General features: G+C 44.2%; 1 long non-coding RNA gene across 1 annotated transcript in view; it reads left to right on the top strand.

The window, feature by feature from the left end:
* The first annotated feature begins 78 nt into the window (after positions 1-78).
* LOC144296256 (uncharacterized) overlaps positions 79-25,474 on the top strand; it is a 29,067-nt gene continuing 3,671 nt past the window's right edge. Inside the window, exons 1-4 of the long non-coding RNA XR_013363418.1 lie at positions 79-842; positions 7,667-7,838; positions 21,089-21,161; positions 23,995-24,055. This is a non-coding gene — a long non-coding RNA (uncharacterized LOC144296256). The remainder of the gene's footprint in view (positions 843-7,666; positions 7,839-21,088; positions 21,162-23,994; positions 24,056-25,474) is intronic.

Raw genomic sequence — 25,474 nt, 5'->3', positions numbered from 1 at the left:
TTTTAGACATCTGATCTTCAGAATTTCAAGAGAACAGATTTGAGTTCTTTAAGCCGTTCAGTTTGTGGTAATTTGTTACAGCAGCCACAGAGAACTAACACATCTGTCATCTCCTATGAGTCAAAAGACCTGTAGGTAACAGATGACTCATTCAAAACAAGTAACTGAAGACAGTTTAATAAAGGAGCCAATTTCAAGATGTGAGCACAGTTGAAGAAAAACAAAGGGGTGGGGAGAGGGTGATGCATCTCTCCTTGCATGGGTAGCATCAGGCAACCATCATTCTGCAGGACCAAAGGAGCCCTAGAGAGAGCAGCAGGGAAGGGCCTACAGGCTGGCAGGATGGGGAACCAGTGAATAAATGCCCTCACCACTCCCTCCTCCCACTCTCTGGTCTCTGCTGGGGTTGCCCAAGGGCTAAGCCCAGCTACAAGCCACAAAGCGAGGGAGCCCAACTGAGCAGTCCTTAGAGATGGGCCCCACTGGGCACGGAATGGAAAAGGAAAGAATGGAGAGGATAATCAGCGTTCTTCTACATGCTCTGGATCTTGGGGGATGGTAGAACCATCCTCTGGCAACCTGGCCACCTTGGCCTACCCCTGGTCCTCCCTCATCTCCTCACAGATTCGGCTCTCTCTGGTAGTCAAGGTTCCCTGATTCCTCCTATCTCTGGGGCATCTCCACACTGCATCCCCCACACTTAAAAAAAAAAAAAAAAACACTCCCATAATCTATTGTAACCAGAAGCAAAAAGAAGAAGAAAACCATTAAACAACAGGAGAGTGAGTTGTTTGGTCACTACAAATCTTCACTCCGTCTCGGGACACAACTCCATTGCATTCGTAAGATTATACTTTTTCACTAAAGATGCACTATAATTCTTCACTTGAGAACACTCACATTTATCCCCATTGTGTGGAAACTTTATGGGGTGATGAATTTGAGATATGGAAGTACAATATAGCAGAAAATTAACTGGTTATGTTGCCAGCATTCAGAGAACTTTGAATAATACAGTGAAGGCAAGGGAGACAATTCTATGAGGAAAGTAAGCTGAATTGATTGGCCCCTCGCCTCGCTTCCCGCAAGAGCATGGTAGTTTAAAATGATGTATGTTTTTCCCAATTATAAAACAGCATAAAGCATTGTAAGGATTTGAGAAAATATGTAAAAATATTAAAGTAAAAGATGGTCTTCCAAAACTGGTATTGTATAAACCCTTCACTTTTTTTTTTTTTATCAATACGTTTGCTTGAGATACAGGGCGCATTCTATTTGTTACAATTTTGTTTCATTCAACTCATTTTATATGATGTCATGATGAGTATGTTCCCCTGTCAACAAAAACTGCATAATTTTAAGTCACTGGGGATTTGAGAAATGGCTTAATAAATAAAGTTGAGACAATTTATTAATCAGTTGGAAAAGAAAAGAAGATTCCATCAATTCTTGAATGAGTTTGAATTCTTACTACAAAATAAATTCCAGATTATAAAAATTTTAAGCATTGAAATACAAAAACATAAGAACTCTAGGGTAAAGTTTTGGAGAATATATGTGATTTTGAAGTGGGGAAGCATTTTCAAAGCATAAGACCTTTCAATAAAGAATAAAATGTGCCTGTAGAAACATTAGTTTTTATGTGAAAAGAAATTGTGAACAAAGTTTAAAAAACATGACAAAGAGGAATAAAATGTCTGCAACCTATCTGGCAGATAATGGGCTAATGTGCAAAGATTATTCACAATAAAAGTCAGTTAAATGACTTAAGGGGTCAGTCACAGAAGGATAACTACAAATGTTCCATATTTTCATGTTTGTACCTTGTACTTTATTTTCATGATTAACATATATCCTTTAAAAGCTTGTAAAATATCTTTATAATAACACTTCTAAATATTTTTATAATAATCCATTAGGTGGCTGAACCATAATTAGGAACCCTTTGCCTTATCTTGAAAATTTGTATTTTTCCAAAGGTTTTGTTGAATGCATAACACTACCATAAATATTTTATTGCAAAATAGGTTTACTTGAGTTTCATTAGGATGGATTGCCATCAACAGCATTAGTGGATCAAATGGCATGAACGTTTCCTGACTCTCCTATTGTTGGTTTTTTTTTTTTTTTTAAAGATTTATTTGTTTATTTGAGAGAGAGAGAGAAAGCACGTTCATGTGAGGGAGTAGGGGCAGAGGGAAAGAATCTCAAGCTGAATCCCCACGCAAGGCTCCATCTCACGACCCTGAGATCACAACCTGAGATGAAATCAAGAGTGGGACAGTTAACTGACTGAGCTGCCCAGGTGCCTTACGACTCTCCTGTTTTCTTATTTTTCATACCACAAAATATAAACTTAATGAAATAAAACAGAAGAGAATAGGACAGGAAGAAAACTGATATTTGGAGAAATTCCCCACATTGGCAATTTGTTGGTTGATAGTTTTACTTTGCAGAGCAGTGTCGTTTTACAAGCTTTATGGGCAATTTCATGAGAAATAAGTCTGGGCTCACTGGCCTCCACCCTAACTAAGAAATCCAAGCACTCATATGGGGCTCAAGCCACCCTGAAATCCTATTTCCAGTTCACCACCTCTGAAGTGCATACAGAGCTTTGGGCTATTTATTTAACTTCCCAAGCCTCAACTGACTACAAAGAGAGATCCAAATGGCCCCCATCCAGTGATGTAAAATAAATATTTTGGAGTGGGCTTTTAACATGTATGAAGGACCTGGTTTGTAACTGTCTGACAGGTGTGGCTCTGCTGCATTGGTTGGTAACTGCCTTAGGAAACTGTTGCCAAGGATGGAGAGCAAGGGGGCTGGGAGCTCTGCTGGACAGAAAAAGAATCAATACATTGATTAAAACACATTACTGTGCGGTCTTTAAAATGAGCTCCTTCCTCTCGTCGGCTCTCCAAAGCCCAGGGGAGTGAACCTCTGCTGGAGAAAGGATTTTGAAAGGGATAAGAAGGGTGCTTTTGAGACCTGTAGGTGACCAGACTCATCCTTGAGCAAAGATAGAAGTCACTTTCTCTAACTCTGGTTGTCAGCTGGGGTGATCTTATGCCCCAGATGATAATTTTGGTGGCCAGCAATGTACAGTGGTGGGGACGCTGATACTGGCATTTGGGGGTGGAGTCCAGGGGTCCCAATAAACATCCTACAATGCACAAGGCAGCCCCCCCACACACACACCAGGAATTATCTGGTCCCAATTGTTATTAGTGTCAACGCTGAGAAACTGCTCTATTCTAAAACGATGTATTCTAACACTTAATCCTATTTTTCTCTATTTAGCAATATCTCTTTAGTCTCCAAATTTACACACCCACATTAACCACTTTACAATTGTGATTACACGTCAAGATTGACCATATGTTTTCTAGTTGGTTAGAGCACTTCAGGTCTTTACTGGCACTAAATTAAAAAAAAAAAAAAAAAAAAAAGTAGAGGTGAAACAAAAACCAAGTGAAAAAAATGTAAACGTGGCTTTAGTTAATAAAAGGAATCAATGTGTAGTTACATTCAGAACATAAATACCGCTTATCAAATACCATAGAATTTGGGCAAAGCTATCCCCAAAGGAAATGTCAATGTTTTAAAAGCTTCTATTACTTAGCAAAATAGAGAAAACTAACAATAGACCAAGGATTTATCTTAAGGACTTAGAAAAGGAGTAGGGGAAGCAAAACCCTGAGGGAAAAAATAATGAGTCTTCAAACCAAAAATCCATGAATTACAAAAAAAAAAAAAAAGAAGAAGAAGAAGAAGAAGAAGAAGAGTTAAATTAATCCAAAAATGAATTGTTTGAAAAGGCCATGGCATCTACCAGTTTTTCAAACTTAGGTGATCCTAAGTGAAATTTCCAGGTCCTTCTACCCTCTTCCCCAAATTTAAATCCAGGACTTTGGAGGAGAGGCCCTGAAATCTGTGTTCGTAACTCCCTCTCCAGGAGACTCTTGCAAATGGGCAACTTCAGGAAACCCTGAATGTAGCCAGTCTTGAACAAAACTCATCAAGGTAAAAAAGGAGAGGTAGTTCAAATAGAGAAGCTCATGAATATAAGAAGAGCCAGACCCACATTTATGGGGGAAAAAAAACTCAAAAAGTATGAGTGAATGCAGTGTCATCTGTGACAGGAAAACCTTCTATCATGGCTCTGTCTTTTGTTGCTATTTCCATTCTGATGACAGATATTTCTAATCTCCTGAATTTGTCCTCCATGTCACTTACTTATCTCTACGTGTCTCTTGTGTATTTATTTATCTGGCTAGCTCCGCTCCTCTCATTAATCTCTGCACACTTTTCCTCTGAGGATCTCCGAGCACCTGCTCTGGACTTCTCTGCTTCCACTGGCTTTTTTTCCTGTTGTTCCCGGGGTTGTACTGTTTATCAGAAAACCTTCTTCTCTGCTCACATGTCCTTCTCTGGTCAGACACACTGCCCACTGGGAACCCAGACTGGAGAATCTCTAAGCCTCTCTTTGCGGCCAGTCCCTTATTCTACCCCCAGGAATTTGGGGCCATGGTGAGGTGATGTTTGCCCATCATCCCCAGAATGATCTCTTTGGGAAGGATCTTTCCAAGCATCTGGCTGTTTTTCTCAATTTGCTCATCATGTGTAGTTATGATGGGGCACAGGTAGTGGAATAGACTTCCAGAAGTGATGCAGAGACCATGCAGCATGCTGCTGGAGGGGTCTAAGCCCAGATAAGGGACAGAGGAAAGCCATGACTGATCATGCCTTTGACTTTCATAGGTCGGAGGGCATGTTCTCCACAAGGGGCTTCCTCCTGGCTTTTTCATGGCCGAAGAGCTTCTTTGCTGAAGGAGGCTGGGTTGCTGGTCACTTTTCCAGCTGCTATGGAGCCTCTTGTTAGCAGTGGGAAGTTATAGTGCCCACAGCGTCAGGGGGTCCCTACCTCCACATGGGGACCTTGTGACGAGGCCCTCCAGTGCCATCTCTGACTGTCAGCTCCAGGACACCCACTAAGAGGGAGGGTGGCTTTCCATTGCCCCTCAAGTCCCCCTCTGCCTCTCGTCTCTGCAGCATGGCCATAAGGTATAGATGGAGCCCTGCTATGGCATTCCCAGAAGGCGTGGGACACACATGCCCTCCATCTGATTTCCATTGCATGACATTTTGCAGAGATCCCACGAAGTTTCTGGCATGCTTTTGAAATGCACCGTTCCTGGTTTCCAGTGTGAATGTATTTTCTTCTCTTTTGGATTACTTTCTTGATTTAAAATGGGGAACGGAGTCGGGGGAGGATGCAGTTTTTCCATTCACCATTTTAACTGAGAGATTCGTAGGGAGATTTCTCCTTTCTTGCTAAATATAGAACAAAACAAGGGGGATATGGCACAAATGGGTTTCTAAGGTGAGGGACAGCAGATGCCAAGGAAGCCAGCTCTGAAAGGTCCCAAGCCTCCAGCCAGGGAAGTGACATCAAGAGCTGTTGGGAGCCTAGGACCCATGCAGCCCCAATCCCGGGAACCTCAGCTCCCTTGTCACCCACCTCCCAGCCATCTCCCCACCTTTCGACAGCAGTCAGTGGGAAGACCATCTTTCCACAATTGGCTTCTAGCAACCAGACAGCTTCCTACTACTATTTCATTTTAGAAGGTTGAGATCTGATTTTCACAGGAAACTCATTCCAGAGTCTTTCCCTTTCAATTCAGATCCAATTATTGGAAACAAAGATGCACATGGCAACCCTTTTTAAAAAAAAACTGAAAATAGTTCAAACTAAAGAGCAGGAGAAAATGAAACCTCAGCCATTTGTCAAAAGCCCCATTAAGCCCATTATTTTCTGAAAGGAAATCTTTCGGCAGCCTTTTGTCAGTTCCAAATTTAGAGGCGCTCACTCAGGATGTGATAGTGGGAAGGATGAAGCTAATAGAAGCTCCATGTGGGCTATTTTTAGGCCAATCCATGTGTCCTCATCAGGAGGAATGCAAAATTCATTAGGAAAGGATGTCTTGCTGGCTGAGAGGTCCCCTTCCATTGCTGTCAGCGTCAGTGCCTCTTAGAACCATCCAATGACCCCAGCTGCCCCAGAACCCCTACAGCTCCACAGCTGGAGGCTGGCAGAAGCTGCAGTGGCCCCAAGCACAAACCAGAGTCATTCCTGGCCTTCCCAGCTGGGGCTCCAGGGGACTCCCAATCAAGGCAGCTCTCCTCCTTCCCCACCCCTAGGCTCCCTTCTCCTTTCCTGAAAGGAAAAATCAGGTGTGAGTTCTTGGTGATCCACAGGTCTGGGCATTCATATCCTCTTGACTGGACAAGCCCTTTACTTCTGGTACTTTCTAACTTGCTGGCTTCTGATACACATCACCCCTCCAGCAATATCATTGGTGTTTGCAAGCAAGGAGCCTTGAAGTTGGGTCTTGAATACCTGTTCCATGGCTTTGAACAGCTGCTCTGTGCCTTCCTTGTTGAACGACCCTAGAAAAGCTCCTTGATATCTCCAAGACTCAGAATGATCAATGCCCTTACAACTGGGCAATTGCGAGGACCAGAAAGGATTATATTCATGGAACACTGTATTGGGTTGAATAGTTTCCTCCAAAACCCTGTGCCCACCTGGAGTCTGTGAATGTCATCTTACTTGGAAATAGGGTCTTTGCAGGTGTAATCAAGTAAAGATTGAGGTCACACCAGATTACAGTGGACCAGTGACTAGTGTCCTCATAGAAGAGGAAAATTTGAACACAAATACACAGAGGGAAGAAGGTCCATGTGATGACGGAGACAGACATTGGAGTGATGCAGCTACGAGTCATTGTCACACAGGGGCAAGCCAAGAGGTGCCAAGGATTGCTGACAGCCATCAGAAGCTGGAAGAAGCAAGGAAGGATTCCTCCCTAGAACCTTAGAAGGGAGTATGGCCCTGCCCACACCTTAATCTCAGACTTCCAGGCTCCAGAGCTATGAGAGAATACATTTCTGTTGATTAAGCCACCCAATTTGTGGTCATTTGTGGTCATTTGTAGCAAACAAATTCAGATGCCTTTAGCACAGTATCTAGCAAATATTAAGCACACAATCAATGTGGAGGTATATTTTGTTAGCCCAGCAAGTGTCTGACACATAGTAGGTGTTCAGTAAATGTTTGTGGAATGAAATGAGTTAACATTAAATATCTCTTTGAAGTGTATTTTGAGAACATATTTCTAAATAAAGAAAACCTTTACTCATAGTAATATTTATACTAATGGCAGAATTATATAAAGTAATTAAAAACATTTGCAAAGATTTTAATAATACCATTGAATATTATTAACATAAAATGTATTATCTGATCTCCTAAGATTTTTTAGTATCATAGAAAGTAAGTTCTGAAACGTATTCATTATGAAACTAAATGTGCTAATATAACCATAGTTAATTTATATTAAAATATATACTAAAAAGCTGGAATAGTAGTTGTCTTCGGGTCATTGTGATTGTTTTTCTTTTTTGTGTGGCTCTTTTCCATCTACATCCGCTACAGTGGGTGCATATTATATTTAAAACAAACAGAAACTTTACCTTTAAAAAAAACAATTCAAGTAGCAAAGGCAATATATATGAAAGTTACAGCATATAACTCCCCACCAATCCTTCTACCCTAGCACAGATTTTGCAAACTAGAGTAATGTGTGCTTCTGTCTGGTAACAGCATTTACAAAATGAATTACGTGGGACCAAGTTGATATCTGCAGCATGAAGAGTAATCATTTGTTGGCTTGAGAAGGCACTGCATCTGGCAGAAGCTATGTTCCTGTGAAATGATTGACCAAGGCTAAAAAATAGAAGATGGAAAATGGAAGATGTGTGAAATCAATCAGTCAGTAAGTCCCATTTTAATGTTCATGGTGTGCCTGTTATTATACCAGGGAACTGGAGGTTAAAAAGAAATGGAACCTGGGAACTCCAGAATTTGAAGAGGAATCACTGGTCATCCAGTTTAACATCCAGCATAGAGAATAAATCTTCATAATAAAATATAGCTAGCTGGGTACTGTGATGCAACATGGCTTTGGTGGCCTCCAGGAAACTTGATGCATTCACATCCTCATGCAGTTCCCTCCCCTTAAATTTTCACGGACCCAATGACCTGCTTCAGGGGGTGGAAGGTGGAGGAAGTGATCCCATGCTTGCCCTAAACCTCAGTGGGGCCTAGTGACTTGCCCTGGTTTATGTGGAACTTGCTGCAACAGAAGAAGTCCGGCCTCCCTGTGACCACCATGCTGTGAGAAGCCAGCCCAGTCACGTACGGAGGCCACGTAGAGCAGCAAGAGGCTTCCAGTCAACAGTCCCAGTGGAACTTCTAGGTGACAATCAGCACCAGCCTGCCATCCCTTAGTGAGGCCATCTCCAGGGTGGATCTGAGCCTGCCACATGAGGTCCCATGAATTATCCTTATCAAGCCCGGAGCAAATGCTCAGAACCCTGAGCGAATCAATGCAATAGTGGCTGCTTGCACCACTGAGATGTGGGATAGTTTGTTGCATAGAGGTGGATAACCAAACCGACATCTAGTCTCAGCTCAAACACTTTTAGGAACAAGAGACTATGCTTCATGAAGTCATCCGTTCCATTTTTAATAACAATAATTGCTAGAACATTCTTTTCTGTATTTAAAAAACCTGCCTTCCTCACTCACAACCTGTCTCTATGTAGAGTAAGTCTATGGTAGGTCTTCTAGAATCTTTAGAGGATTGTGACCTTCATTCCCTACCCCTCTAGCACAAGACATGTACACATCTCATCTTTTCTTAGAAGTAAAAATCTCCAGCTTCTTCAAGTCCTGATTCTTTCCTTTGAAAGCTCAAACTTTTTTTGGTAAAAATTTGATTTATTTATTTGAGAGAGAGAGCATAGGGGGAGGAGCAGTGAGAGAGTGAGCGCAGACTCCCCACTGAGCACCGAGTCTGACTCTGGGCTTGATCCCTGGACCCAAAGATCATCACCTGAGCCAGAACCAAGAGTTGGATGCTTAATTGACTGAGCCACTCAGGTGTCCCCCAAAAGCTCAAACTCTTATTGGTAAACCAGATGCCATCTGGAGACACACAGGAAATCCACATTACTGGATAATAAAACAACACAATCTAAAAGCGTACCAGGGCTAAGTCGAACGTGTTTCCTCGACCCATCCAATCTGTCCTGTGGGTGCATACCTGTATGTACGTATATAAAATCATTTTTGCCCTTGCCCTAAGATATTTGTGATAGCATGGGAAATGCAATGGCCAATAGCACCGTAGGCTGGATAACCAGATGGGAATAAGCTTTGGGTCTGCCTGTATCTGGGAGACGAACGATGTTGAATGGAGTCTCCTCCAGCTACAAAATATGAAAAGTTACATGCTTTCCTTGCCTTTAAAGGAGCACCAGTATTTCAGTGTATGGTTGCTCAGAAATATTTTCCTCAGAAAACTACTGGTTAGAAAAAATTTACGACTTAACATCCACTGCAACCACAGGGAAGATGAAGGAGTCTGTTAGCTCTCCAAGGCTGAGAATTATCTTTGAGTCATGTGTGTTGCTCCTCAACAGCCTTCAGGACCAGGCTGTTCTTATGCAGATGAGGATTTCTCTAATATGGCACAGTCTGTTTCTAAGTTACTGCTGAAACAGCCTGTGGCACTGGGAATTCAATTATTGATCCAACTTTAGGATCGATGCTGGTCACAGCATCACAACAGACATACGGAGCTCTGCATTTGGAGGGAGATAGCCAACGGATGGGATGGATGTGGTGCAGGAGGCAGTGTTCCTTTGGTCCTTGTTTGAGTAAGACTGTGTGTTATAACAAGATGACAACTCAGCCGTTTTTAAGAGTCATTCGGGATGGCGTTTGGGGCCAAAGTGAATGCCTATCATTGCTCCAGATATTTTACTTTCCCCAAATACTGTGGTATTTGAAAATTGTGGTATTCCACAGAAGGGTCTATAAGGGGAGGAATGCATGCATCCGAAGGCTGAGTTTGTCCCTCCGACTCTGTCACTCGTTGGCTTTCTTATAATGAAATGGGTTACTAAATCTCTCTATGAATTAATTTCAACATTTATGAAGCTGAAATAAATACTTTGCTGAATTGGTGGAAGCACCAACAAGCTCCCTGTTAAATATGCTATAAATGACAAGTCGTAGAGACGGATGGGCCACAGTGTCCATGTAGATGTCCTTTAGTACACTAGACTCCTCAAATTCCAATGACCTTCACCTTTACTGCACTGTCTCACTATTAAGAGGAGCCCTAACAGAGCTGTAATACCTCCGAGACTCCGTGTTTGCTGGAGTGGCTCGTCAGCCAAGAGTAGTCATGGTTGCCTCTAAGTATTGGCTTTTCCACCATGCATTACACGCATCTACACCAGCGGCTTCCTTCACTCTCTATACTCTGATGAATTCCACATTGTTTTACCTCCACTCAGGCTGAGCCCAGGCCCCAGCACATCTGACAGGCCACACCTCATTTCCGCGTGGATGGATGACCCACAGGCATCTCAGCCTCAGCATGACCTCGAACTCACACTGCGGGTTCTCCTTCCCAAACCCACACTCCTCCCATCAGCGTTGCCCGGAAAACACAGAATACTCAGTTACATTTGAATTTTCTATAAACCACAGTGAATATTTTTTTTTAGGAACTGGAGGTCCCATGTGATATTTGCAACATTCTGATACTAAAACATTATTCGTTGCATATTTGGTTGCATGGATAGACTACAACTACTTTTTTTTAGTATCAGAATATCCCAAATATCACAGAGACCATACTTATAAGAATGATTTCTATAAAATTCAAATTTCTATAAAATTTCTATAAAATTCAAATCTCACTGGGTGTCCTGGATTCTTATTTGCTAAAGCTGACAAGCCGACCTCAGCATTGTTGGCCACCCAAGGGTCACCTTCCACTCTCTAAGTTTTGCATCACCTCCCCCTTACCCTCAGGACAAACCCTCGGCCTGAGCTAAGGTCCCTTGTGATCTGTTTCCTTCTCCTGCCACTTCTTGCTGCTCCCCCCATGTCCCAACCCATGCGCCCACCAACCTCACTGGGCTCTACCTCTCGGGTGTCAAATTACTTGCAGGCTGCCTGAAATGTGCATGTTTTCATCTCTAGATCTGCATCCAGGTAGCATTAACCCCATTTTAGATCTTCCTTGAACTATCCTAGACAGGGAGACTTCTCGGGGCCCCCAGGGTAGAGACCTCAGCAGGGCTTCCTGCATGATTTCGTTCCTACTCTGCTCTCTGTGACCTCGCATGTGACTCTGAGTGTGCAAGTCTTCATCGGGGTTTAGGGAGGCATGTGATTCCCCCATGGGAGTGTGGCCGCGCAGCTGGGTCTCAAGTGACAATGGCCGGTGACAGTTCCTTCCTGACCCATGGAGTGTGGCTGTGTGACACTTCCCAGGACCAGGACGACTGTGCTAAGAACACAGATTCTGACTGTATCAAATACTTGCTGTGTGGCAGTGGGCAAGTCTCTTGGCCTCTCTGTGCCTCAGTGTTCTCATCTATTAAATGGGAAATGTTGGTAGCCTCTGTCTCTTTCTGTTGTAATGATGATTCCATGAACTTATGTTTGTGAAGTGGCTGCAGCCCTGCCTGGCCTGCCCGAAGTGTGACTTTCATGGTGACATCACTCAGTTTTCTCACTCTGATCGCACTGTATTTTATTTGGCTCTTAGCTTGGCATCTCTCCCCTCGTTGGAAAGATCTTGGTGGATGGAGACTTTCTTATCCTCCTTTGCATCCTGGGGTCTGGGGACTAGAACACATAGAAAGTTCCAGTAAACATTTATCCTAGCCACGGCGGTGGCTGAAGAAACCTGACAGGGTGAAGATTAACTCTGCCTTGAAGATTATAGAATAGCTTTTCAGAGAAAATGACATTTATGCTGCATCTTGGGGTGATGTAAGAGCTTTCCTGGAAGGTAGGGGCAACTAGAAATCCAAGCAGAGGAAATTTCAGAGAGAGTCGGGATCCTGGGGCAAAGCCCAGTGGGCACTGCTGCCTGTGTGGGATCACTGTTGGGAACGTGTAGGAAGCACTGGGGTGGTCATCTGGGAGCTCAGATGTCTTCTGCCGGGAGTGGCCGCAGTTGTCCTGCAGGCATCAGCCTTGTCCCTGGAGGATTTGAGGCAGAGGTGTCAGGGAAGTCATCTTGGTGGGTTGGCCTGTGGGAAGCAGGCAGGCAAATGGGAAGATTGTTGCTCAAGAGGTGTCAGGAATCAGTGACCTGACACAAGGCAGGGACAGCCAGTGCACCAACAGCCCGAGGGTGCCACACACGCAGAGGGTCCTGGGGATGGTACCCCTGCAGGGAAGGAAAGGCTGGCACCACAGACCCAGGGGCTGGAGGGACAATGAGGACAATGGGGATTCGTGGATCCACAGAGGGACCCTGGGGAGGGATGCAGAGCCCCTCCCTCCCGCCTGTGACCTCTGTGGGTCTCTGAGTCACCAGCATGTGTCCATCAGGGCCAAGCCAGCAACAAGTCTCCCTCCCAGACTTTTCTTAGCTTCTGATTTATTGGTTCTGGTTCAGAGGCCCACAAGATAGTCACAGGAGCAAAATGTGTGAAGTTTGAGGAATAAAAAGATGATATAAATCTCAAAGGAGACTTCACATTCTTCCCCATTATAGGTCCAAACTGTGCACCATAATCATCCCTTGGAAACTGGCAATGTCCTCAAAGGAAGAAGGGAACCCCATCCTGTTGGGTGCGGACCCTGTTCCATCAACATCTTGGATGCCTTCACAGCTCAGTGTCTCTGGTATCCCAATATCAGCCTCAGAGCTAACTGGTATCAGCCCACTTGACAGATGTGAAGGCAAAGGCTCAGAAAGGCCACATGACTTGCCCAAGGCCACAGCCCTCCTGAGTGGCAGAGCCAGGGTTCACCATCAGGCCAATGCCTACAGACAGGCCTACACCACTAGGCAGGGACCTCACTTGATGGCCCTCTGCTCAGGGTTTCAGAAGCTGGAAGTTTTGCTCAAGGCTATTCTTGGACAGTCTTTCCCTCGAGTCATCAAAGCCCTACTAGGTCTTCAAGGACCCTAGGCTCCTTTGCCATTTAAAGCCATCTCCACAGAAAAACTCCCATGAACGTGGCCAAGGACATAGCCAAGGTCATAAGAAGGTCCATGTGGAGTGTTAGTGCATCCCTCACTGATGACCTGAATCTGGCCCACGGCTGGTCTCATTCCTGGGTGGAGGTGGGGGCCCTGTATGATGGGCAGCCTTTGCCCCCCCCCCCCCCGCCCCATGGTTTAATTCTGGACCTTGTATTGCACTCTTGTCTCCTTCAGTCCTCTCCTCTTCCTTCCTAAGAGTCTGGGGTTCCTGAGGTGGACTTCCACTTACATGAGCATTGTGAGCAGAAGCTAGGAGTTCTAAATGAAAGAGGAAAGGAAATGGCCCACACAGCAGCCCTGAGCCATTGGCACTTGCATTATTTATGTGGAAGACGGGAACGTTTCTTCCTCTCATCCAAATGAAACCCGGTGTTCATAAGAACCTTGGGATGCATAAATATGGCTACAAGCAGACTTCATGATAGAGCTAAATGAGGGTGCAAAGTCAGGCGTTCCTTCCACATGTGTGATTGTCATTCGACAAAGAGCTCGAGACATCAGGGAAAAGGAAGCAGCAGCTAGGGAGGAACAGATGCAAACATAAATAGTTACCGGAAATAAATGCAGATGTCAGGCCTGCAAGGCATAGTGGGCTTCGTGGGGGAAATTATTGATCAGGTCTGAAGATTAGATAAGATACAGGACGTGGTGCATACTTGTGTTTTACTCCAGTCCTCACTGGGACAGAGGCAGAGAAACTCAGACTCGTGTCTCCTCCTCTGACCCTCTGTTTCCTTCCGGCCAGCCTCAATTTCGGATCAACAGACATTGTTGACCTCGAAATAACTGTCCACTTCTCAGTTATCCCATGAGCGTGGCTGTCCTAGCCCTCACCTGACCAGGTGTGGCCGGTCCTCTGGGGGATCTGCCGTTACTGTGAGCTGCCTCCTGGGCCGCTGTGGGACTCCCTGGCCAGACCCATATCGCATCCCCCCTCTCTAGATCAACCTCTCTTCCTGACCTTGAGCCTGGTTTGCTAAATCTGCTTCTATTCTCTCTTGGCACTACACACACACGTGTGCATGCACAGCTGCCCACACCGTACACAACACATGCATACATATAACCCATACAGAGCTCACATACACATACACACAACCTGTACAACAGACACAGCACATACGAAATGCACACACAACACACACATGCACAACACATACACAATAGACATACAATACCGATGATACACACCCACAACACGTACACTACACACATACCACACACACACACACACACACACACACACCTTCTTTCTGTGTGCACTCTAGGATGATAACCTCATCAGATATCTCGTTTCTCCCTTTGCCTAATTATGACCCTGGAACCTTTATGACTCACCCTGCCTTGTAGACCAACTGAAACTCTTCAAACCCACTGGGCCGACTCATCACGCAACTATGAACTTGGTCCTGCCTATAGTGGGTGGTATGGAAAGCCTGAATTGAGGCTCATCATTTTGAATACTGGAGTCCTTCATCCAGAGTGATTTGAGCTCCCATTGCCTAAATACAACTCACCTAAGGCTTGTCATCGGGTCTGGAATTGTATCACTAACGAATCACTATACTGACAGAGCAACTCTTTGTGTGCATAAGATACAATATGTAAAAGAAACCTTAACACGTATGTGTGGGACTTACAAAACACACTCTAGATTATTCATTAGGATCCAGTTGTTCCATCAGTTGGTTGGTTGCCCACATCTGTTTGTTCAAGTGGGTGCTGACAGCATTCTGTGGGATAGACAGGATAGGACTGGGGCCTCTTCCTCACCAATGTGAGTACAGTTTACTGAAACCAGAGGGTGGTGTGCTTTCCTGGCTCCAGAGAGTTTTCAAAGTCTAGAGCACAAATGAGTATAATTCAGTCTCTCAAGGAAACACCTGGATAATACCCAGAAACAGGCACCATCAATAGCTCTTTTTCACTACACAGCCCCAACTGTTTGTAAGAGACATTTCCAGGGCCCCAGAGAGCACCAGGTGATCTTCAGACATGTCACCAAAGGAGGAGGGGGGGAAGATGTGGGTCTCCATCATTTCAGAATAGGACAGGGGAGAGAACATGGGATTTGAGGTCAGAAAGAACTGGGTTTGAATTCACCCAGTTGAATGAGTAAGTTTCCTCTGGGCAGACCCAGTTTTCTTATCTGTAAGATGGAGATTACAGCCTACTTCACTGAGTCATTCTGCTAACTAACTGAGTGTGTGGGACCCATCAGCGGTGTTGAGGACATGGGGGGATGGTCATTGTGTATACATCAGGCAATAAGTTTCCTGAATCATTTCAACTAAAAAGTCTCCCCAGATACATCATCTCAGGGCACAGATGGCATTGTGCTGGGGGGTGTGCTGAGCTGAGAGTCCCAGGAACATCATGGCAGGGCCCCTGGCAGGCTGGCCTCAGCTGGTCTCACCTGGCCAGGTGGTCTCACCAGCAGGATTCTTAGGGCTTTAGACATGGTGACTTGGACCCCAAGAATAAGAAACGGAAGCTGCCTATTTCTTAAGATCTTAACCAGAGAACTAGTGCCAAGTCCCTTTCTTTGTGTTGTGCGGGTCACACATGGACCCCACATCTCAAAGAGAGGAGTGTCAGAGAATCAGGGGCCACCTTTTATCCATCACCCTTTCTCACCTCCCTAAATGTCACCTCTTCGCTGAGCCCCTCTCCCCACTTTAGTCCCTCCCTGCAAGCCCCGCACTCCCCAACCCCTTCCATGGTTTATTTCTCTCCACAAAGTGGTGACCAGCTGATACAGTGTATTTTGCCTATTTGCATGTTTACCATCCATCTCTCCCCGCTGAAGTGCAGGCTACTTATGGACTCGTATTTTGGTCCATGTTGTTCCACGCTGTAGTCCATACGCACAGCCATGCCTGGCACATAGCAGTCATTCAGTTCACAGCTGGGGAAAAGATGACCATGTGCTATGGCAAACAGCAGCCTTTGGTCCATAATCAGATGCACCCTGTCTCCTGTAGACATCTGATGGAAAGAGCTCAGACATAGAGGAAGTTTTCCAATGTAGACACAAGGTCTTTGACCTCCTTTTCCTCAAGGGGTGGGGTTATTGCCCTTGCATGTGGGCAATCTGTGACAATTGCCTTGCATGTGGACAATCTGTGACAATGGTGAGAGTGACACTGTATAACTTCTGAAATTGGGTCAGAAAGCTGAGGCACCCTCCACCCATTCTCTGGGGAAATTTGCTCTTATGAAGTGCCACCATCAAACCATGAGAAGCCAAGGCCACCCAGAGAAGCCACATGCAGCTGCTCTGCTCAAGAGATCCAGCCAAGCCCAGACTCCAGTGGTCTCAGCTCGAGGCCCAGACTCATGAGTGATGGATCCTCTGAAGACCCCAGCCTCTCTGCCCTTCACCTCATCACAGTGGAGGCCCCAGACCCCATGGAGCAGAGAAGAGCCCTTCCTGCCTGAGTTCCAGACTCATAGAACCTCTGAATGTAATGGAAAGGTGGTTGTCGTATGCCACTAAGTTTGGGAGTGGGTTTTTACCCAGGAGCAGGTGACTGGAACCCTCATCTTTACTTTCATCAATCGAGTGCATTTGGTCAGACCCCCACCCACTGAGGTCAGGACATCCCACTCAGTTGGGCTTTGGGAGTTCTTTCTTCACTACCATCTTGGGGCGTGGACTAAGAATGTGAAAGAATTTTCTGTCCTGATTACTTTGGGAATCATCTCTCCTCAGCTGGAAGCCCATCTTTTCAGGCTAAATGAGGGAGCATCATGCACAGATGTTTACTGAACTAGGCTCTGTCCCAGGCTCAGGGACACAGCAGGGAACAAACAGAGCACGTCCCTGCCCGCCAGAGTTATGTGTCAGTGGGGGACACCAACAGCAAAAACAGGCAACCACTGACTGAGGTCTAAACCTTTTCACTTGGTGGGAGGGTCTTGTTGCTGCAATCTATCACTTCACTGCACACTCTCTACTGTGCAGCTGTGGGGATCCCTCCACATGCATCTCACCTCCCAAAGCCAACCTGAAAGGGCAATGTGTGGGCTCATCAAATTCTCATAAGCAGAGTCACATGTGTACCTTGACTTTCATCTTCTGCTCAGTGAAGCTTTGCACTCACTCTCACTTTGGGACTGGTCTTTTCTTCCCTGGCACTTGCATTAGAAGTTTGTCCAAACCCTCACCTCTCTGTCGATTGGTTAATGATCTGAAAACAATCAAGACTAGAAATGCAAGCAGCCCTGGTATAATTTAAAGACCCATCACTAATGTGCTTCAAAAAAAAAAAAATTCAGTCTCTCAATGCCCATATAATTGTTTTTTAATGTATTGGCAATCAAAGACACAGACAATAAAATTTTAGTCAATCCTAGATGACTAGATGTGGAAGAAATGAAATTTCTTAAATTTGGTCTCTCTCTCTCTCCTTTCATCTTCACCCCAAATATCTGAGTTTCCTCCATTGTATAATCCAGGACCTTGGTTTATTCTGTTCATTCTCCTGGGCACTCTGCTTCCATTCTCACACCCAAGCATTGCTTAAGAGATGTTCCATTTTAACAAGGACAAAATCCCATAAAAAATGAGGTGTGGAGAGACCTTTAGCAACAAGTTGGCCCAACCCCTCATTTTGAAGCTGGGGAGCCAGAGGATGAGAGTGGAATGACTTGCCCAAGGTCAGCAGAATCTTGGAAGCTGGAGAGAAATCTCTGGGAAGGGGATGAAGGAGGGACTCTATACACTCTGACAGTCCAGAAGAATTATGTTTTTGCAAAGGGGCTTCAAATCACACTCTGTAGGCAGTTCTAATCAAAAGGCAGACTCTAAATATAATTCATGTGAAGTGTGTTTTGGAAATTCTTTTTGCTTGATATGTCTTCAATTATTAAGAATCTTTCGTTGGGGCGTATATTCTCCTTAAATCAAGAATCATTATCTCTCAGGGGCAGAAATGTGGCTGATTGTTCTCTTTAACTTTTCTCTTTCTACTTGACTTGGATTCTTTACCCTAATTGTATATGATTTTTACAAAAACAAAATAAAGTCTTCTTTTTTTAAAAAAAGGAATATTTTAAGAAATATTTTACTTGAATTCCATAGGTAATTATAGCTTTGCAGACCTGAACTTGCAGAATTGGGTTAAAAGCTAAGTATGCAAGATGATAAAAGAGTTTTTCTTTTAAAAAAATTCTTAATATACCTCATGATTAATGTGAATATCCCTTGGAGCAGTTATAAATGTCCGCAGGTACATTTTCATCTGAACATATGCTGGAGTGCTCAGCCCTTGAATCATTCCAAAATGGAAAGAGCTCTTTCAGAAAGCAACAGCACAGATTTTTGTAGATTGATATATCATTGAAAGTTAATTTTCTTTCTTTAAAAAAGATTTTTGTTATTTATTTGAGAAAGAGTAGGAGAGGAGGGGAGGGGCAGAAAGAGAAGCAGACTCCCCACTGGGTGGGGAGTCTTACCTAGGGCTGGATCCCAGGATCTGAGGATCATGACCTGAGCAGAAGTCAGACACTCAATCGACTGAGCCACCCAGGCACCCAAACTGTAATTTTCAAGGACGACTACTAGATTTATCCAGAAAGATGCATAGGAATTGCTTGGAGTTAAGGGTGTGGGAGGGGAAGATCCAGATAATTCACAAAAGTAAAGCAATAAAATTAATTAGAAGGAATCACTACTGAAATGGGGAGATTTGTTTGAATTTTCTGAGTAATTTATGCTAAGCATTCAATTCGATGCCCAATGTATAGTCAGCACCCCATTGATACTGGCAATCATTGTTACTATTATGCACTTCTGGGGACTACAACTCCCAAATGCACTGCTCCACAACTCGTCTTCCATTCAGCCTCCCTTCCTAGTCTCATCACCCTTCTGGGAAGAGTAGAGAGGAGAGTGGGTGGGGAGAGGAGATTCAGCCCCCAAGGAGGAGAAGCAGATGACCACTCAATTCCCTTGATGGTGGAGGCCCTAGTTCACTAAATTCACAGATAAACAGAGTGATTTTGTTTTTAAGGTCCTCTGAATTCTTCTCAGGCAAAGCTTGGAGTGCCATCCGTGCCTGGGAATTCCCAGAATTGTCTGTGTGTATTTGTTTGCTGCTTTAATTTTACCCAGCTCTGTTTTGTGTTGTAACTTTCATCAGTTCTTCCCAGATCATGGTGTTAACGAGTCTGCCAATTGAAATGAGTTTTAGTATTTGCTAAATACAAGGCCGTGTTAGTAAGAACTAAGAGAAGATCCTGCATGATTTTAGACTGTAATTTTGATAAAATGTCTGAGTGATTCTTTGAGCTATTTTAGATTTTAGAACAATCCAAGCATCACGTATTGCATAGAAAGATATCACACAGTTTGTTAAAATACATATGGTGCACTCTTTCTCATGCCTTAAAATGATATGAAGCATAGATTATTCAAGAACAGGATGAAATGGCTGTGACTCCACCGAGACCAAGTCTAAAATTTTTGGTAATCATATTTTATCTTGAAACTATTTTGAAAGCTGGTAAGAATAATATCTATTGTAATTTTAATGAGATGGAAACTACTGCATCTATAAATTAAGTTGAGCCCTATGAAATTGTTGGTTTTGTAGGTTGAAAAAAATAGTTGTGTATTGGCGTTTCATATGGCTTATCCTAGAAGTTGGGTTTTTCACCAAATATTTCTTAAGCCACCTACTACGTGCAGGACTCTGCTATAGGGCTCATAAGATTGACTAAGACCTAGCCCTTGCTCCCCAAGGAGGTGTGGGCATTGTCTTTGAGGAAGCTTAGGAGCAAAGTGGCCTAAGAGGCAGCTCATCAGAGATTTCCTCTAGACTGATAGAGGTGAGGCTGACAGATCGACACATGACATGTGTAGGCAGTGAAAAGCTTTTGTGTTGTTTTTTAAAGTAGACATGGAATATTGAAGTTTAAGGAAGGCACAGAGGGCAACAGCTAACATCCATCACAGGGACCAGCCATGATTACTATGGCACCTGTTTGCTCTTGGATGGCAAAGCCAGTAGATATGGGCTGCTGGTCAAGAAGCTATTAATGTAGCTGCCAAGAGGATTCACCATCAATTGACAGCAGGTTGGCTTTAAAATCCACACCATAAGCTGGCTCTGGTAAAAGGTGATGACATCAAGGAGTACTGTGAAAGCAACCATCATCAACCATGGTCAAAAGAAATCATCACAAGGTGAAGAGAAAGAATCCAAGTGGGGAGAGAGGGCCTCCCCTCATCCCACTGAAACCCACCCATGGCATGCAGAGGAAACAATAAAATGTTGTTTCATTATAATTATCGCTCTGGAAAAAAAGATGAACAATTTGTCAAGGAAATCTATTGAGTTTGAAGACCTAAAATTTCAGGGTGAAGGCTCACATCAGCTACCAAGAGTTGAACATTAGCCAACTGTAGGATGCCCAATGAAGACCAGCCAGAGAACAGACTGTAAAGGGTCATTCACATATAGGAAGCTTATATATGGTATCAATCTGCTCAAAGAAAAGATGGGCATTTGGAATTGCTTGCATTTTTCTCAGTGAGTGAATGCATTTTAATTTTCCCTTAATTGTGTTAATATGTGGCAAAGGGAAGACCTCAGGAGAGTCAACAAACATCAATTTTTTTTTTAATGTTTAAATATCAAAGTGAGGATGAGTAACATATTGTGGTACAATTAGGCATAAAACAGATTAATTGAATACAATTACAGAAAATATATGGTAATTTAAGTAACTAAAAGGGAAGAAAAGATTCTCTTTATTCAACCATAAAATTATCAATAAAGAAAGTTTCATGAGTGCCATCTGTTGAGATATTTAATATTAAACTAGATAAATAAATTAAAAAGACTACCTCCTGCAGTTAGAGGCAGATCCCAAACTGAGTCACAGAAGATCCTGAGATAAATACAATCATTTTTTTTTTTTTTTACTAGGGGACATGAGATCTTGTAGGAATTGTAATTAGTTCATGAATAGCTGCCATGAAGCCCTCTTCATAATTTGGAGGTAAGAGAATTGTTTTCCTAGTAATATGAATATTTCTCAAATATAATCAAGGAAACCAGTGTGCTTCCAAAATCTCCCAGAATAATTATAAGAAACCTCACTGAATTTGATGTGAAATTGGAAGTAGCTATAAATATAGACACATACACACACATACTCTTCTATATACATACACAAACACACAAAATATAGCTAACTATCTATCCATCATCTATCTATCCATCATCTATCTACCCATCATCTACTTATCCATGTATGCAATAAAAAGACAAAGTAATAAGTGAATGTACTACAAAATGTTTGCCACATAGTAATATGCTTACAGAACAGTGCACAAAAGTAAATGGATACAGGAAGCCCTCTTTCTCATGGCCATAAGTAATCTGACCTCTAAACTGAATCAGTAGAAGAGCAAAGAAGGCCTATCAGACTCATCGTAACAGTCAACACGACACATCCTGGGACATAACATATGAGGTAGGCACGAATTTATTAGCTCTTCTTGTAAAAAACAAGGGCATATCCAGCCTCTGTTTTGTGGTTTATGCCCACTGACCTCTTCCTGGTAACTTCATTTCTTATGGGCTTTACTGTCTGGAGGAAACACAGACATAGGGATTCCAGCGGTTAGGAAGAGGCATCCCTTGCAGGAATCAGTGCACTTCTCCAATATTTCTAGTTCTTTTCACTCAGGATGCTCAAGGAATTGTTCTCTGCTCCTTGGAGACCAGATGTGGTTGCATGACTTGCTTTGGCCAAGCCATGTGACTGGAGGTGGCACATGGAGAAGGCATTTAAGTAGCAGACAGGAGACCTTGCAGTGTGTTCTTTTCCTGCCTCATCAATCCTAGCCGTATCGTCAGCCCCAAACTACCACAGGGAGGACAGCTGCCCTGAAGAGTTCTGAGGCCTGTAGTGGCCTTTGCACCAGCAGCAGCTTTGTTGCTCTCTGGCCCTGCCTTTTGGAGCTGTCATGGCAGCACAGTCATGCCTATACTTATTGATACAAAACCCAACAGTAAATGAACCACATTCCCAAGAGATTTGTGAATCAATCTCTTATGAGTGTACTTAGTACAAATCCATTTCCCAAGGCCTCATTGATCTTAGGGCAATTGAAAACATGAAATATCTAAGTCTTTTAAGCTAAAGAAAAGCCCCGAAATTGCAGAGACCCACTGGGGCACAAATTCAGGAAGAATCAGCTGTGTCTTATCATCATTAGTCAACAGAGGATCAGGAGAGGGCTACAGACCTCAGCTCAGGGAAGGCCCCTGACCATGAATGGAGGGGAGTCCACATTCCCTGTGTCTGCACACGATGCTAAGTAGCATCACTCCAACCCCAGGCAGAGGTGCTTGGGCAGAGTATGACCTCCGATCAGGAGACTAATTGGTGCCCAGAGTACCCTTGGCACCCCTTATATAGCCCAGAAGTGCAGTAGACTCAGCTTTTCGTATACAGCCCTGTACACTAACTGTCATGCAATTGAAAGTGTTGAAACCTGGGCCAGATCATAGGAAAGAAAAAATGGGAACTTGTGCATGCAAATGACTGACTATTAAATCATTTGCCTTAAAAAACTGTCAAACCTCTGTCAGGGGAAAGTGGACGGGGGAGGGAGGGACATGAATATCTGCCAGTAGTTGTATTTGCTTTGTGAGCCCAAGTGTAGATAATGCTCAACACACAATACAACAACATAAATGAAGTTGAAAATATTATGCTGTTGAGATATTTAATATTGAGTGAGGAAGCCAGACATAAAAGGCCACTCAGTGTATGACTCCATTCACATGAGACACTCGGCATTTGAAAATGCATAGAGGAGAAAACAGGTATGTGGCTTATGGGGACAGCCAGTGCTTGCTGGATTGAAGTTTCAGCCTGACCCACATGCCGGGACCTCCCGTCCCTCCAAGTCAGCATTTGTTTTTGTGGCCTCAGGGGTCACCTCTCCCCTTTGGGCCTCTGGCCCCTGTGCCCACAAATGCCGGGGATGGAGAGTCACATTACATGAACATGAGCATCTGAGTCCATGTGTAAGTGGCATGCAGAGGCACCACCATGGAGCAACTGTGTGATTATTTTCCCATCTCCCCACTCTGGGGGATTCTTTTCCATGGCCCCAAATGAGAGGAAGAACAGTTGGTCTTATTCTTGGCCTAATTTTTCTTCCTTGATGGAGTTGATTCTGCCAGCCCCATGAATCTGTTCCTGCACCATGTGTTGGCCCACAGACGATGCTCATCTATCTTCACCCATGACACACAGTTCCTTCCTTTATTAGAACTAATATACTAATTGCAAAAGGATTCAGCCTGGAAACTCTTCCAACAGCCCCAAGGCTCTGCTTGCATTCTTAATGAGAAAGAACTTTGACCACAAACTCTCTCGGGGTTTTAGGGGAAGCTGAGCAGGTCTGACTGAGCCAGCAGAAAGGGATTATGTTCTAAATAAGCCATCAGAAGGCCCTCTGCTCAGAGATGATTCTGGTTCCCCCCCCAAAAAAAATTGAGGCAAGCTGTTTGTCCAATGCAAGTGAAGTTTGTGACCAGTACCTTCTGCTAGATCAAGGCTGGCTGAGATCAGTTACCTACAAGCTCTGGAAATCAACTTCAGGCTGAGAGGGGATGCCCCCTGTCCTCAGCCAGCCAGGTCTTGTTCAGCTCTGATCCCCCGCTGCAGAATAGCATGGCTGCCCCACGTGAGCAAGCAGAGGAGTAGAGGAGGCCCCACCTCAATTGTGCCCAGCATGCTGGGGATGAGGATGAGCAGAGAGCAGGTTCTCTCCCTTCATTGCCCTGCATCTTATGTTGTCTTCATCCCCCAGGAAGTCACCCTGGAACTCCAGGAACAGTAGAGAGGGGACAGCTCCAGGCCATGAGAACTGGGTAAGACTGGCCTATGTTGGGAGTTTGGGGAAAGGGTCACACTGATGCTACTGACTGTTGGATATTCAGATGCTGAAAGAAAGAGATGACCAAATGTCGTTGAGTTCAGGTGGCTTTGTGTCTCCTCCCACATCCTGGACAGGAAGCCCATAATGAGGGCCAGCAGGGTTCCAAGCAAGATTTGGCACGGCTGGGTCTGCCCCTGCCTCCCAGACTGGCAGGAAGAAGCACGTTCTCCTCTCTTTCTCCCCAAGAACTCGCCTTTGTGGGGAGTCAGGTAGGCAGTAGGTTCCCCTAAGGTAGAGTCTTCAAGGCTGGGACCCTCCTGACAAGGCCACTCTAAACCTATACAGAGAGAAAGAGGGAGGTCTGGAGAATGTACTGGAAGCAGACTGAGGGCTGTGCAGATAGTCGCTATCAAAAAATTCAAGGAAGTTAGGCTTAAGGTACGTATTAGAAAAACCATAGGCTATCCCTTCATATTTCTAGCTTCTGGTTCACCCAGCCAAACTCAGGCTGCAGAATTGAATTCATCTGAAATTGCTTTGTTTCATGATTAATGTTGCAGCAGTGTTGCACTTCAGCTTTCTGAGACAGAATAACCAGCACAATTCTAAATAGATATTCGTCATACATAATTTTCCAAGCTTGGGTATGCAGGGTAGACTCTACCCTCATACTGGTCATCTATAATTCAATTTTCTCTACCTGTCAAGGCAGAAACAATACAGAAAGCATTTCTGAAGATCAAGACTCAATTCTACCCTGACTTGTTTGAAAAGCAGTATCCGGAGTTGTGACTTCCTGTCCCTTTGATCTCATTATCTGAGTCTATAATCTAAAGGCGCTGAGTAACACCGTTAGTGGTGGGATACCCTGGAAATGCTTTGCGGAGCATCTCTGCAAACTAGTTAATTATCTACTAGTCTTACTAGGCTCCCCTTTAACAGTCTAGAGGTCATTGCCAACTGGGAGCCCCTGGGTCCTCTGGGTTAAATCACTTGTTCCCACAGAGCTAACTGGGAAGAAGGAATCACCGATGCTTTGCCAACCTGTCCCCAAGACCTCCGGTCTCATGAGTCTATTGGGTCACTGAGCCCACAGCAGAGCCTCCTCACACCTTCCCCAGCCCATGAGGAAAGTTGACTCCCCATGTCTTCATGATGACAGCTCAGCACCCTCTCTGGTGGGACCCTGAGACATCCAGTCAGATTCGACCCATTTTATGTAGCGGCCAGCAGGAGGGAGGACCAGCCCTACAGGAAATAAGAGAAAACATATTAGAACCTGAAAACGCAGCTTCATAAATAACAAGCATGACACTTGGTATTTGGCAAGAGCGTCCTCTCCCAAGAGTCTTCGTTCCACCTCTCAGTTCTCTGAGAATCCGGAGGCCCCTGGAGGCTGAGTGAAGAAGCC

The sequence above is a fragment of the Canis aureus genome, chromosome 24 (genome assembly GCF_053574225.1).
Source record: "Canis aureus isolate CA01 chromosome 24, VMU_Caureus_v.1.0, whole genome shotgun sequence".
NCBI lineage: Eukaryota > Metazoa > Chordata > Mammalia > Carnivora > Canidae > Canis > Canis aureus.
This window is presented reverse-complemented; position numbering and strand designations above follow the sequence as displayed.